The 14,222-nt window shown below is 44.8% G+C and overlaps 1 non-coding gene across 1 annotated transcript; it reads left to right on the top strand.

Moving 5' to 3' along the window:
- The first annotated feature begins 749 nt into the window (after positions 1 to 749).
- On the top strand, positions 750 to 855 carry LOC118526131 (U6 spliceosomal RNA). The gene has a single exon (XR_004912483.1). It is a non-coding gene; the product is annotated as a U6 spliceosomal RNA (small nuclear RNA).
- Positions 856 to 14,222: the final 13,367 nt, after the last annotated feature.

Below are 14,222 nucleotides of genomic sequence, written 5' to 3'. Positions count from 1 at the left end.
TTAGTACCTACCCTCTGCGTGAGCTGGGGAGCACTGAAATATAATGTGCCACTCTTCTAAGAATTGCAGTCATATGCAGAATCTATCCCTCTCAGAGATCCCCACAGTACCCACACAAAATTAAAAAGAGAGCAGCATATCCTTACTCTTCTTATGTAACTCTTCTTACATAACTTAAATGTGTTTTTATTGGTTGAGGCCATGCAAATCTAAAATGCCTACTAGACTGTGCCTTTACTGGTAAACAGAGATCTTTTCAATTCTCTGGCCACTTTATCTTGCAAGATGCTCACCACCTTCCTTAATGGGGTCAACTGTTCTGGGTGAGTTCTCTTGCACTGACAACCCTTGGGCCTGGGGCTTGCATTAGTGAAACTCTGAGGTCAGTAGAGAATGTATGTGAGGGGGCATTCAAACAGATAACTAGAGATGCTAATTAAAAAAAAAAAAAAAGAAAAACAACTAGGTCCTGACCACACCCTCCACCACAACCCACCCTGCCTCCAGGACACCACCCCCCATTGGCCCCACCCCACATGGGCCCCACCCTCTGCAAAAAAATAAAAATTAGGTCCTGTCCTAGATGAATTGAGATCAGATACCCTGAAGATGGGTCCAGGTGTTGTATTATTTAAAACTTCTACCGGTGATTATGATGAAACCGAGTTAGAGAGCCACTGATATCCATTATCCCAATAAACTCTCTTAGCCACACTGTTAACTAATTCGGACAAAGTATAATACACAGCGTGCTCGCTTTGGAGCACGTATACTAAAACTGTAACCATACAGAGAAGATTAGCATAGTCCCTGCGCACAGATCACATGCAAATTCATGAAGCATTTCATATTTAAAAAAAAAAAAGTAAAATACACAGCAATAACAGGATGACAGAATCCAGTTCCTCATCTCCAGTCAAATATTTTCCCTGACTACGCAATAAGTAGTTACCTCTCAATTCTAAATTATCAACTTTGCTGATGATAATCCAGGAGGATTCAGCAGAGCGCTGGGGGCCCCATGCTATCATGGTTGCTGGGGGATGGGCAGTGCGCCCAGGCAGAGGCCACATTCTTAAAGAAAAGGCATTCCAGAATCCCCAGAATTTGTTTTGAAAGGCAGTATCATTCTGCTAGTTATCTACACCCAAAAACTTCAGAATTATCTTTGAGTTCTACTTTTCGTGCAATATCTGTGTCTCTCCATTCTCATTCTTTCTTTCTTCCACACATTTCTCCCTTTCCTTTCTCATTGCCACCACCCAAACCAAGGCCCATATCACCTCCTTTCTAAATTACTATAATTCATAATGAGCCTCACTGGCCCAGATTCCTCTCTCTTCAAATCATCTTGCTCACTCCAAATAAATCTCTCTAAATAAAGTTTCCACCATTTCATTGCCGTATTCCAAAATTGTCACTGATTCCCATTGCCTAAAAGGCCCAAATCCCTTGCCCCTCCACAAATGAGCCAAAAATCACCTTTCCGAATCTTTGTCCACCTTTCCAGTCAAACCCCTCACCCGGCCGCTCGGGCGCACCGAGCCCATTTTCCGCAAGCACCGTGCCCCCCGTGAGGCCAGAGTTCTGCAGCCGGACAGTCCTGCGAGCAGACCCCCGTTCTGCCCTCGGGGGCCGGGTACGTGCGCGGCGGTTGTCTACCCCAAGCTACCCTGCTGTGCCTTGGCCTCAGGTGAGGAACAGAACTGATTTCCTCAGGTCACCGTGAGGATTAATGAGCGAATGAGTAAAACGATACAAAGCGGACGCGTGGACATGGCAGATATTGTTGCCACTTTGCTTAAACTATTTCCCGGCTTGTAGTGGGCCCTGTTCCCATTGCTTCTGGACCGGTTATTAGACTGTTGGCTCTCAGTCTCAAACCCGCCCCTCCGGGTTTGGCTAGGGGCCAAGGGCTGAGGCGCAAACCGGTTCCGCTTTGCTGGTCGTCGGCAGCTCTTCCAGAAGGAGGCGCTACGGGGAGACGACAGGCCTTTCGTCCCGTTGGACATTCCTGTGGGGGTCCTTCCAGCAACAGTTCTTCCTGCAGCAGCAGCAGCCCGGCCTTTTGCAGGTTTTCCCCCACACCCCCAGACCAGCCTCACTGGGGCTCTAAGAGGCACGGTCGCCATCTGGGCAGGACCCCTGTACCAGCTCTGGGACCTCTTCTCCAAGTTTCTCATTTCTAATCCAACCTTTTCTCTTTGTTCCTTACCCCTGTGGGCCGGTGGCTGTTTCCGGCTCTTCCTGTCGCTGAAATACCTCAGAGTGTCCTCTATGTCCTCCAGAACCTGGTTACTAATTCTTCATATTAAACTGTCTCTGTTAACCTAACTGGTATGGCGTGCGTTTCCGAGCGGGCCCCCGGCTGATATTCTTCCCAACACTTCACCCCTCCAAGCTGAATACACACCTCATTGCTAGAAGGCCTCCCCATGCCGTGAACTCTCACAGATCCCCAGACTCACCACGGAGGAGAGATGGGATGCCCTTGGAAATAAATTTCTGATGTGACTGTCTTGTCTTACCACCGAGAAGCTGAGGTCAAAAGTTAAAGGCAGGACCTGCGCCTGGTTCTCTTGCCTGCTCTCGGGGACAAAGGGCCCACAGGTGCCATTCGCTTAGCCTTCAATCATTTGAGGCCCTGCAGCCTCTTCCGAATGACCGCCTTAGCATATCATTTAACTGAGACCCTTTAACTTAGCGTTAGGCATCTGGATAAAGGAGCCCTCCTGTGTGAGTCCCTGGGCTCCAAAAGTACTTAGCTCTGTATTACAGACCCTGTATGTGTGCGTGGGCACGGAGGGAGGACTCTAAATAAAGTTCAGTGAATGAATTATTTCATTTACCCCAAACTTTGAGCACAAGTGATGTCTATAGCTCTCATGTGTTCTAGACTATTGCTAGCAATGATCACCGTCTGAATCCAACAAACATCGGAGAAGAGTGTTCTGGCCTTCACGGACGCTGGAAGGTCTGTAGTTTGCTCCCTCTATGCAGCAGAACAGAAGCTCTAATGGGATTGGATGAGAAGGCACATCCTACTAGTTAGATAGGATGTTCACATAAATTCACACCACAGTTTTATTAGGTGATGTTTCCTCATTGATGGACTCTAATACTAAAAGTTATAAATAAGTATTAGGACAAAGCATTTTAAAGCACAGTTTTCAAATTATTTCCATAAATTTGGCTGTAATAAAATAACCTTAAATTATGCATAGAGGATAGTCATTGCAATATGGGGAGTGACTGACCCAGTGAGATTTTTTCCAGCAACTTCTGGGGCAGCGCATGGCTGTGACAGCCTGCGAGGACTAGGGAGTGTGACCTGATCATTGCCATGGTCCATACCTTCTATCCACGCTTTCCCTGCCACGTCTCAACTTCTCTTCCAAAGAAGGTAGGCTCGGCCTTGGGGTCCGTCTGTGGAGACAAGTGGTGACAACACATGGCGGCTGAGTGATGACAAACAAGAGGGGTGGGAGGGTGCCGAGGAGGAGGCGTGTCTCTCCCCAAAGCAAGGCAATTGAGGATCAATTAGTTTAAACAACTTTGGCCTGTGCTAATTTCTTTATACTGATTTGGAAAATTTCATTGGAAATGAATTTGGGGCTCATGTTAGCCAGATAATTAATTTCTTTCTCTGCTTGTTTTTGCTTTTGAATTTTTGCCAACCTTAGGATTTAGGGATAAAGTGTCCAGAGGAGCAGAAAAGCATTTGGGGAAAGTATTTAGGGCCAATCTATATTAAACACACTGTGTGCTGGTTGCCAAAGAGCCTAGAGCTGTGCCTCCCAGACTTTGCTGTGTATTAGGGTTACCTGGGTAACTGGAAAAATAAAACCACATACCCTGATGCCTGGGGTGGGCTCCATACCAATACCATCGGGTAAATCAATAGTTTTGAAAGATTCCCTCTGGTGATTTCAATGCACAATGAAGATTGGAAACAACTGGTCTAGCGAAAAGAGACTGAGCTTTGGGGTAAAGCAGCCCTGGGCTCAGGTTCTGGTTCTTCCACTTAACAGCCATGTGACCTCAGGAAGAAATGTGGCACCTTTGAGCCCCAGTTTCTTCCTTGGCAAAGGGCGATACTGATTCCACATCGAAGAGCTGTGGTAAATATTAAATGACAGGATAAGAACAAAGAATACATGTTATTCAATAAACAGTTGTTGTTGAAGAATTCACAGACAGAAACAAAACTAACTCGTAATTCAAGGCATAGTCAACTAAGTGTGAGACGTAACCCAGCAAGGGAAATGGGAGAAGCAACTACTGTCCAGGGAGGATCAAAGAAGGCTTCACAGAAAAAATGACCATTGACCTGAATTTTGACTTATGGGACCATTTGGGTTGGCAGAAAATGAAGAGAAATATCTTCCTGACAGGAGGAATAGCAAGTGGAGCCATGGGATAAAGAAAAGCAGGTTCGGGGAACTACGGGGAGGCCCACGTGGCAGGACCGAGGGGCATGGAGTGTGTGGTGGGAAACGTGCCAGCAATACCATGGGGGGCTTCGACTGCCCTTCCAAGGAGTCTGAGCCTTTCCCTGTACACAGTGAGGAATCAGTGCTGTCTCTGAGGCGGAAATAGGATGATTAAATCGCTGTTTTTAAGGTTGGAAAGAGAGGAGTTTGGAGGGAGGTGAACCAGGAAGATGGTAATGGCAGTTGAGCAGGGAGAGGGAGGGAGGCCCTGAATTCCAGAACGGTCACAAACTGCACGGCCACCTGGCAGCATGAGCTACTGGTGAACTGTGAGAAGTCACCCTCCAAGGTTTCTATGTATGTGGCTGGCTGTTGGTGGCATGTACACAAGATGGGTGACTTGTAGGGTAAAGACTCTGAGCTCAGTGGGAGACATGCCAAGTTTGAAGTGAGATGTCCCATTGGCAGTTGGAAATGTAGGTCAGGAGCTCAGAAGAGATGGGGTGGAGTCAAAGTGGGTGGGGAAAGTGACCAGCATGTGGGTGAAGCTGTGGGAGAGAATGACATGGTGCTGGGAGGGAAGCAAAGCAAGAAGGCCTTCCAGGACCAAGATGAGAACTTTGGGAGAGGCCCACATTTAAAGAATGACAAAGGAAAACTTGGGTCAGAGAGCTTCAAGGAGAATCTGGAGAAAGAGTGTCATGAAGGCCAAAAGAGGAGACTTCCCAGAGTTTTGTGGTCAAGTTGGAATTAGGAAATCGGACAGTCATTGTTTTCCTTTGAAAAAGGAGGTTCTGTCAGGACAGAATTTGGAGGGTTGAAGAAGGAATGTGTGACAGAGTGTTGAGTAGAAACTCTAAAGAAGGGGGTGAGAAGATAGTGAATGGTAGCTTCAGGGAGAAGCGAGATTGAAGAAGGGTTTGTTTCTATAGAAATATTTCACCATTCATTTAAATCAGTGAGAAGGGGATCTGACACTGAGACGGTAGAGAAAGAGGAAAAATGGATGTGGTCATATCCTGGAGGAGACTGGAGCATGGTGAGTAAGAGGGCAGGAAGAAGGAGGACTGGGACCAAGAAGAAGACAATAGAGACTGGGAGTTAACGAAGAATTAATAAAATATTTTTAAATGGCATTTAGGACATAGCTGAAATGAGAAAGGGAGAGGGCAGAGAGGGGGAAATGGAGAGAATGACACGCCTGCGTGGTAAGGGGCTGACCATCAGGAGCAGGGGTTGGGGATAAGCAAGATGGACCAGGTGAGCGCAGAGGAGGTCTGCCAGGATGAGCGATGCTGGCTCCAGCTTCCTGGCCAAGCCTCAGATCCTGGCTGAGCGGGCAGGAAACAGAAGGGAGCTGGGAGCCTATGAGATTCGGGAAGAGTAGAGACACAGGCTCTGATGAAACCCAAGAGCAGGCTTTTGGGAGAAACTAAAGGAAAATAATGGAGCCCAGGAGATTGTCTTCATTAAAGGAGAATGGAGACACCCAGGTTTTGGGAGTGAGGCAGGTATACGGGGATGAGTCTGTGGTGTGGCTTTGGCAGCAGAGTTCAAAAATCAAAACAGAATGAAATTATGACTGGGAAAGTATTTCCTAAGCTATAAGATAGGTACCATTTTTTAATATGTTGTTTTCATTACTTTGGGAATGGATAGGGTACAGAATATAGGGATAACCTAGTGCATGAATCGTCCATGTGGATGCTGAGGTTGCCCAGGATAATGGCAAGGGAAGAAAGAAGGAGAACGGAACTTTTGACATTTATTAGGGAACCTAGAAAAGTGTCTGGATATGAGTGGATGACAGGGAAGAGGATAGTACATCCTTATGCCGGACATGGACCTAAAAAGACAGTTTGTTTTAAAAAGTACTGCAGGAACACCTGGGAAGCAGCACTGTGGGGTGAGAGGGACACTGACCCTCTCCCAGGGCATGGGAGAACCGGCTCCACTGGGGAGAAACTGAAGGCAATGCAGCCCTCAGGAACGTTCAAGCAAGGCTCTTCTGATGGCAACAAACAGAAATCCACTCAAAATAACACCAAAAATGGGCAGCTTATTCTAAGAACATAGAGATCTGACAGAACCCTGAACAGGAAGCAACGTGCAGCTAGTCTTTGAATGAACTGACATTTATTTCCAGAAAGATGTTGGAGACCAAGGAAGCTTCCTCTCCACTTTTCATTCGAGTGATGGCCTCTCTTATTCTCTCTGTAATTCAGCTTCCTCTTCCTCTTTCTTAGTCTTTTTCCTCACTTGTTAAAATTGCACATGGCCCCACATGACTGCTAGCTCCATCTCTTCGTCACAACCTCACAACCCCACAGCCTGTCTCTCCCTCTCGCCCCTAGTTCAGTGAAAGAAAGAAACTGAGCCTTCTCCCCAGGCATGTCAAGGGTCTCTTGCTGGCCTCTGGATTAGTTGCCCAGAGGTCAGGTGACTCCCCTCCTGGGTAGCTACCTAGGGTTCAAGTCCACTTAGGAGGTGCAGGAGTAAAGGACAGAAGTGTTGGTCATGTGTAGCTCAAGACTTCACTAAACCCAGGGAGGGAGGGAGTGTGGAAAGTCACGCTTAAAAAGTCCACAGCAAAAAGGGCGTAGAGGAAGGTTGGCAGAGGACAGAGAGCCCAAGGAAGGGGATGAAAGTATCTGAATGGTTACATCTTGGCTGTCATGGCAGACCAAGGAGGCAGGAGCTGGGACACAGACTGGAAGCCAGCGTGCAGTGCGTGGGAGCGCGGCGTGGGAGGCCAGCCCGGGTCAGCCCCCAGCCTCCATTCACAAGCGTGAGGGAACCAGCGGCCCCGCCCCGTGGGCTAGTCCGGCTGAAAGTCCTCAGGCTGAGCAGGACCTAGGAGGGCTGGATTAGTCAGGCCTTTCACATTTTCCTTCTTAGAGGAGAAAGGATGCCAGGTAGGAGACGTGGTAACAACCCTCAAAATTCGAAGAGTTTAGGAAATCAATCCCGGGCAAAGCTGAACTAAGGCAGAACAGGAAGGCAGTTGTCCTCACAATGTAAAAGAGGAAGTCAGCCATTGGGGCTGGGGAATGACTCACACACATTCGGATGTTTAAGCTCACTGAGGTCATGTATCCAGAAGTGCTCGCCAAGCCAGGTTTCTCCAACCATGGCTAGTGGGTTGTCCAGCATGCCTGCCAACAGCAGGCCAGCCTTTCTCAGGACACGGGCTGCCGTCGTGTGGCTGCTGGCTCCCCAGAGTTAGGGCTTCCAGATGTCAACAGAGAAACAGCGTGGGCCCTGTGGAGCAAGGAGAGCGAGGGAGGGGGCCACGCGGGTGGGAAAGCCACGGCCATGTGGAAGGAATGAGGAGGGAAGCAGCTGAGAGAAACTGTCACAACAACAGTCTGGAAAACGCACACCAGCAAAGACGCTTGTTCTCAAAACACGTTCCATTTTCCACTAAAAGGAACCCAGAACTCCTTTTAGGGGCAGAGAAAGTACAAAACAAGCTTAGAATGTCTTGTGCCAGAAAGCAAGGAAGTGACCAAAGAATGATGGGGACATGTCAAAAAGACACAGCCAGACTGCATGGGCTCCTTCTAGCCAAATGTGGCGCCATTTGGACATACAAATAAATAGTGATCCTCACAGATTATAACCTATTGATAAAATGGGAATTCACCAGTCCTTTAGATACAAATAAACCCACCAATAAATTGAAAGTTAGTGAAGAATAGGATATTTATATAGTGTCAAAGTCCTCCCCACAAAATACTTATTAATGACAGGGGGTAGGGAGGGAGAAGAGGCACCTGGCAGATAGACCTTCATCAAGTGATGGACATCTTCACCGCCAGCAATTGTACAAATGGAAAACATGTGCTTCTAATGCACTGACAAGAACACAGCCTTACTTTGGAGTGGTCCTGAGAAACCCACTCATGAGGAAATATCAGAAAAGCCCAAACTGAAGGACATTCTACCGAGTAACTGGCCCTCAATCTTCAAAAGTGTTAAGGATTTGAAAATCAAAGAAATTCTGAGGATCTGTTTCAGACTGAAGAAAACTAAAGGGATAACTAAATGTGTGTACGATTCTAAAGTAGAGCCTTTAGCTATAAAAAAAAAAAGTATTAGGACAATTGGAGGAACTTGAATGGATCGTTGATGTGGAGAGTGATGTACTGAGTCAATGTCAGTTTTCTGGTTTTGATAGTCACGCTGCGGTTAAGTAGAGGAAGGTCCTTGTTTGTAGGAAATGCACATTGAAGTATTTGAGGGTGAGGGGGGGCATCATGTCAGCAACTAAGTTTCAGAAAAGGGCTTTTGGACTACACTTCCAACTTCTCTGTAAACTTTTGTTTCAAATGCTTAAACAAATCAGTCTCAGTGGTTTTTTAAAAAGGAGCTTTGCTTTAGGGTATGCAATGGGTTGGATGGGGGCCCCCAAAGAAGTATATCCACATCCCAGAACCTGTAGGCCTGATCTTATTTAGAAAAAGAGTCTTTGCAGATGCAGTTAAGGATCTCGAATGAGAGCATCCTGGACTATCCGAGTGGGCCTTAATGCAATGACAAGCGTCCTTACAAAGGACACACAGAGGTGAGACCATGTGAAGACGGAGGCACAGATTGGAGCGGTGCAGCCACAAGCCAAGGTACCCCCAGAGCTACTTTTCCCACAAATGGGAAAAGCACACAAGGATTCTCCCCTAGAACCTCCAGGGGAACACAGCCCCGCTGACACCTTGATTTCAGACTCCTGGCCTCCAGAACCAGAGAAAATACATTTCTATTGTTTTAAGCCACCCAGTTGGTGGTAATTTGTTACCAGCCCTAGGAAACGAATACAGAACACTTTTCTCCTTTTATTTTGTTGGAAATAGAAAACTAGGGAAAGACTGAAAGCAAGATGTGTTTTGGATGTCTTTACCTATTTAGACTACAAAAGCCAGATGGACATTCACCCTCTCCATGGGGAATGCTGCGCTCCTGAGAAAAATGACTTTCCAGGTCATAACACCACCAAATACTGCATCTGACCTTCACCATGGACACGTTGGGTGCCAAAGTTCTAGCTTGTTGGGATTCTTCCAAAGGCAGTGGTTCTCAACCCGGAGCGGTTTTGGCCCTCAAGGGACATGTGACAATTTCTGAACACATTTTTGGTTGTCCTAATTGTGGGATGGGGGTTGCCACTGGCATCCGGTGGATAGAGGCTGAGGATGTGGCTAAATATTTTATAAAGCACAGGACAGTCCCTCACCACAAAGAATTATCTGGCCCACAATGTCAATAGTGATAAGGTTAAGAAACCCCCTTCAATGGGAACAACTTCCTTTTTTGTTCTACAAAGAATACTCACACTGTCAGGGTAAGAGCAGGAGTTGGAAGGAGGAGGCATTCCACAAATCCTTCTGGACTGTTTTTTTCATTGTGGTAAGAAAAGATAACATGAAATCTACTCTCTTGACAAATTTTTTGGTGTACAGTACGGTACTGCTAACTATAAGCACTATGTTGTAGAGCATATCTCTAGAATGTATTCATCTTGCATAACCAAAACTTTATACCCTTTAAAAACAGCAACTCCCCATTTCCCCCTTTCCCTATCCCCTGACAACTACCCTTCTACTTTCTGCTTCTGAGTTGGACTCCTTTAGCTACCTCATATAATGGAATCATACTCTGACCAGCTTACTTCACTTAGCATAATGTCCCCAAGGTTCATCCATATTGTCACATAAGCCAAGATTTCTTTCCTATTTAAGGCTGAATATAATCTCATTATATATATAGACCACATTTTCTTTATCCATTCATCCACTGATAGACATTTAAGTTGTTTCCACCTCTAGGCCATTGTGAAAATGCTACAATGGACCTGAGAGTGCAGACATCTCTTCGAGATCCTAATTTTAATTCTTTTGAATAAATACCCAGAAGTGGACTTGCTGGGTCATATAGTAGTTCTATTTTTAATTTTTTCAGGAGCCTCCATACTGTTTTCCATAGCAGCTGCACCATTTTACATTCCCACTAACAATGTACAAGGTTCTGATTTCTCTCCATCCTTACCAACAGTTTTTATCTTTGGGTTTTTTTATAATAACCATCCTAAAAGAGAGAATATTTCTGTGGGGTTTTTATTTTGTTTTGCATTTTGTCTCATTAATTTTGAATTGCATTTCCCTGATGATTAGTGATATTGAACATTTTCTCATATACCTGTTGGCCATCTGTATGTCTTCTTTAGAGAAACGTCTATTCAAATCTTTTGCTCATTTTTAAATCAAATTATTTGTTCTTTTGCTATTGACTTGTATGGGTTCTTTATATACTTTGGATATTAACCCCTTATCTGTCACATGGTGTGCAAGTATTTTCTCTCATTCTGTAGGTTGTCTGCTCACTTTGTTGATGGTTTCCTTTGCAGACCAGAAACTTTTCAGTTTGGTATCATCCCACTTGTCTATTTTTGCATCTGTTGCTTATGGTTTTGGTGTCCTTTTCAAGAAGTCGTTGCTAAGACTGATGTCACGAAGCTTTCCCTCCGTGTTTCCTTCTAGGAGTTTTGCAGTTTCAAGTCCTACTTTTAAGTCTTTGATGCATCTTGGGTTGGTTATTGTATATGGCTATAAGACAAGGGTCCAATTTTATTCATTTGTATGTACATATCCAGTTTTCTTAACACTATTCATTGAGGAGACTGTCCTTTTTCCATTGTGTATTCTTCGCATCCTGTAGAATTTCAGTTGACTATGTATGCATGGGTTGATTTCTGGGCTCTTTATCCAGTTTAATTGGTCTATATGTCTTTATGCTGGTACCATACTATTTTTTTTTTAAAGATTTTATTTATTTGAGAGAGAGAGAGTGCGCACAAGTGTAGGGGAGGGGCAGAGGGAGAGGAAGAAGCAGATGTCCTGTTGAGCAGGGAGCCTGATGCGGGACTCAATCCCAGGGCCCTGAGATCATGACCCAAGCCAAAGGCAAATGCTTAGCCACCAACTGAGCCACGCAGGTGCCCCAGTACCATACTGTTTTAATTACTGTGGCTTTGTAATATATTTTGATACCAGGAAGTATGATGCTTCCAGCTTTATTCTTCTTTCTCAAGATTGTATTTGGTATTTGGGTTCTTTGTTGTTCCATATGAATTTTAGGATTGTTTTTTCTATTTCTGTAAAAAAATACCATTGGTATTTTGATAGGGATTGCACTAAATCTGTCGGTCATTTTGGGTAGTGTGAACATTTTAACAATATTAAATCTTCCAATTTACGGACATGGTATGTCTTTCCATTTATTTGTGTCTTCTCTGATTTTTTTCATCAATGTTTTGTATTTTGAAATCATAAGTCTTTAATCTCCCTGGTTAAGTTTATTCTTAAATATTTTATTATTTTTGGTAAATGGGATTATTTTCTTAATTTCTTTTTTGATAGTTCATTGTTAGCCTCCCAGACTATTTATATGTCCTCTGGTTCCTGAAGTCTGTGGTTTACAGTAGGATATGGGCTATGGATGAGGTGTGGGGAACAAGCAGAGGATCTGGGGTTTCTCAGGAGTCCCAGCCTCACACCTGTAGGCTGGTCTTGAACTTGAGTTCTCACATATGCAGAGAATTTTCAGGTGACTACTGTGAGTTGGCTCTGAACACAACCAAAGAAAAATTTCAATTCTGATTACCACACTACATTGTACAAAGAGTGCCAGTGTCCAAGCCATGAACTCTGAGAGCTTAAGTTCTCACATGATACAGCTTGGGAGAAAAACACTTCTAGGACTCTAGCCACCTCTCTCTCCCCCGCTCCTTCCTCCTGCCTTCTGCTCAGCATTTACTGACCACAACCAATGCTAACAATATGCTAAATATTGGGAACACAAAGATAAATAAGTTAATAATTTGATAGGATAGACAAATTACAATATGAAGTTCTGAGTGCTGTCATGATGCTATCAACAGAGGGAGAGTTTTTTAAAAAGCTTCCTATACATGACAGGGAAAATCAAATCAGGATTCAGCTATGTCACAGGAGAGACATAAAATTGAAACAAGTACCTCAAAGCTTGGCCCAATCTTTCTGTAGCAGAAAACTGGCTGTGGGATATGTAGAGCTCCTAATTTTTTGAAAGTCCAATGTGCTTTTCAAGTGTCTGCTGAGACCTTTCTAAACTAAAAGAATCTAGAGATATTTTTTAAGGGAAATACACATTTGAGTCCTGAAAATCTATGTGTATAAAACATTTCTTGCTGAAATTTAAATGTAACTTGTGAGAGTCTTGCTGTGGATGCTATCGGGCCCCTTGAGTTTCCAGCTGTCAGTAGATATAACTGCAGTGGAACAAGACAGAGAAATTAGGGCCTGGGGCAGCTGTCATGACTCACATTCTCTGTTCTTATGTGGATCATGTAGAAAAAGCAGGTGGATTACCTGAAAGATCCTTTTAAGACATGTCTTTGGCTATGGTGACCAGCCATTGTTGGGCAATCTCATTTGACACTAAAGTAGATGATTAAAATACCTACTTGCCAGGTGCCTGGGTGGCTCAGTCAGTTAAGTGCCTACCTTCAGCTCAAGTTATGATCCCGGAGTCTGGGGATCAAGTCCCACATCAGTCTCCCTGCTCAGTGGGAAGTCTGATTCTCCCTCTGCCTCTGCTCCCTCCCCCTATCGTGCTCTCTCTCTCTCTTGCTTGCTCATTCTCTCTCAAATAAATAAATAAAATCTTTAAAATAAAATAAAATAAAATAAAATAAAATACCTACTTGCTTATAGTTTGGCTATTTTTAGATTCTAACATTTTCCAGAATCCAAGACCCTGTGCAAATATGGGCAAAGATGCCCAAAGGACCTGAGTACAAAGGAAAGGGCTCTTTGCATCCCTGCATATGAAATTGCAATCACAGTGCCATTCGAATAGCCGATACCCTTCCTGGTGACAGCTGTAGGCTCATCAGAGCTGAGCGACTGCTCGGCTAATTGAAGTGCCCTGCAGGTTCTCTTTGCCCTCAAGAACCTTTCTGATAAATAGCCCTTGACCAGCTCCTTTTATGGCTAGAGGCAGCCCCAAGAGATTGAGATGTATTTTGGACACAATCTGATCCTTATTTCTCAAGGGTCTCAGGCCCTCATCTTTGCAGCTGAGGGAGACGGCAGTGGGCTCCAGAGGCTCTCGTGCCCTGGCCCCATGGCAGTCACTTTCCCTCTGAAGATTCCCCCTTATCTCAAAGAGGAGAGGTGCCTGGCGCTCGTCACACTGTGCTGGGCAGTGACTAAGATAGTTGAAAGAAGGCATGTGGGGAAATCAGAACTGGCAAAGTTGTGTAGGAGAAAAGTGGCTCTTGACTTGTTCACCTTTTGAGAGCCTTCGGGGCCCACTGAGAACAATTTCATAAGCCTGGTATGATATCCTAGCTGTCCAATTTTGTTGGTTTCCCACCTAGAAAAGCCACACCAGGGGAGAGAGTTACAGGTGTTACTTGGCATCAGGTGCAGGTGAGAACCCCAACCCAGGGACTGCACGTGAGGATATTTTCCCCAGAGGACTGTGGCCCTTGCCACAGGCCACAAGCATGGGCATATTGAATTTTTGTTTGTTGATGGAATTCAATGCACAATATATATTGAATGAATGAATGAAGCAAAGAAAGAAGACAGTGCCTCATTAGAGCTTTGTGCTTGGGTCCCAAAGCAAACAGAAACAAAAATATGTTGTCCTTGTGAATTTTACTGAAGCGACTAAAAAGACTATATCCTGTGAAATCTCTAAAACTGCCTATTAATGATGCTATGACAGATGCTTAAGAGCAGGCTAGCC

The sequence above is a fragment of the Halichoerus grypus genome, chromosome 12 (genome assembly GCF_964656455.1).
Source record: "Halichoerus grypus chromosome 12, mHalGry1.hap1.1, whole genome shotgun sequence".
In the NCBI taxonomy this organism is placed as follows: Eukaryota; Metazoa; Chordata; class Mammalia; order Carnivora; family Phocidae; genus Halichoerus; species Halichoerus grypus.
The sequence above is the reverse complement of the archived record's forward strand: the minus strand, read 5'-3'. Positions and strand labels throughout refer to the sequence as shown.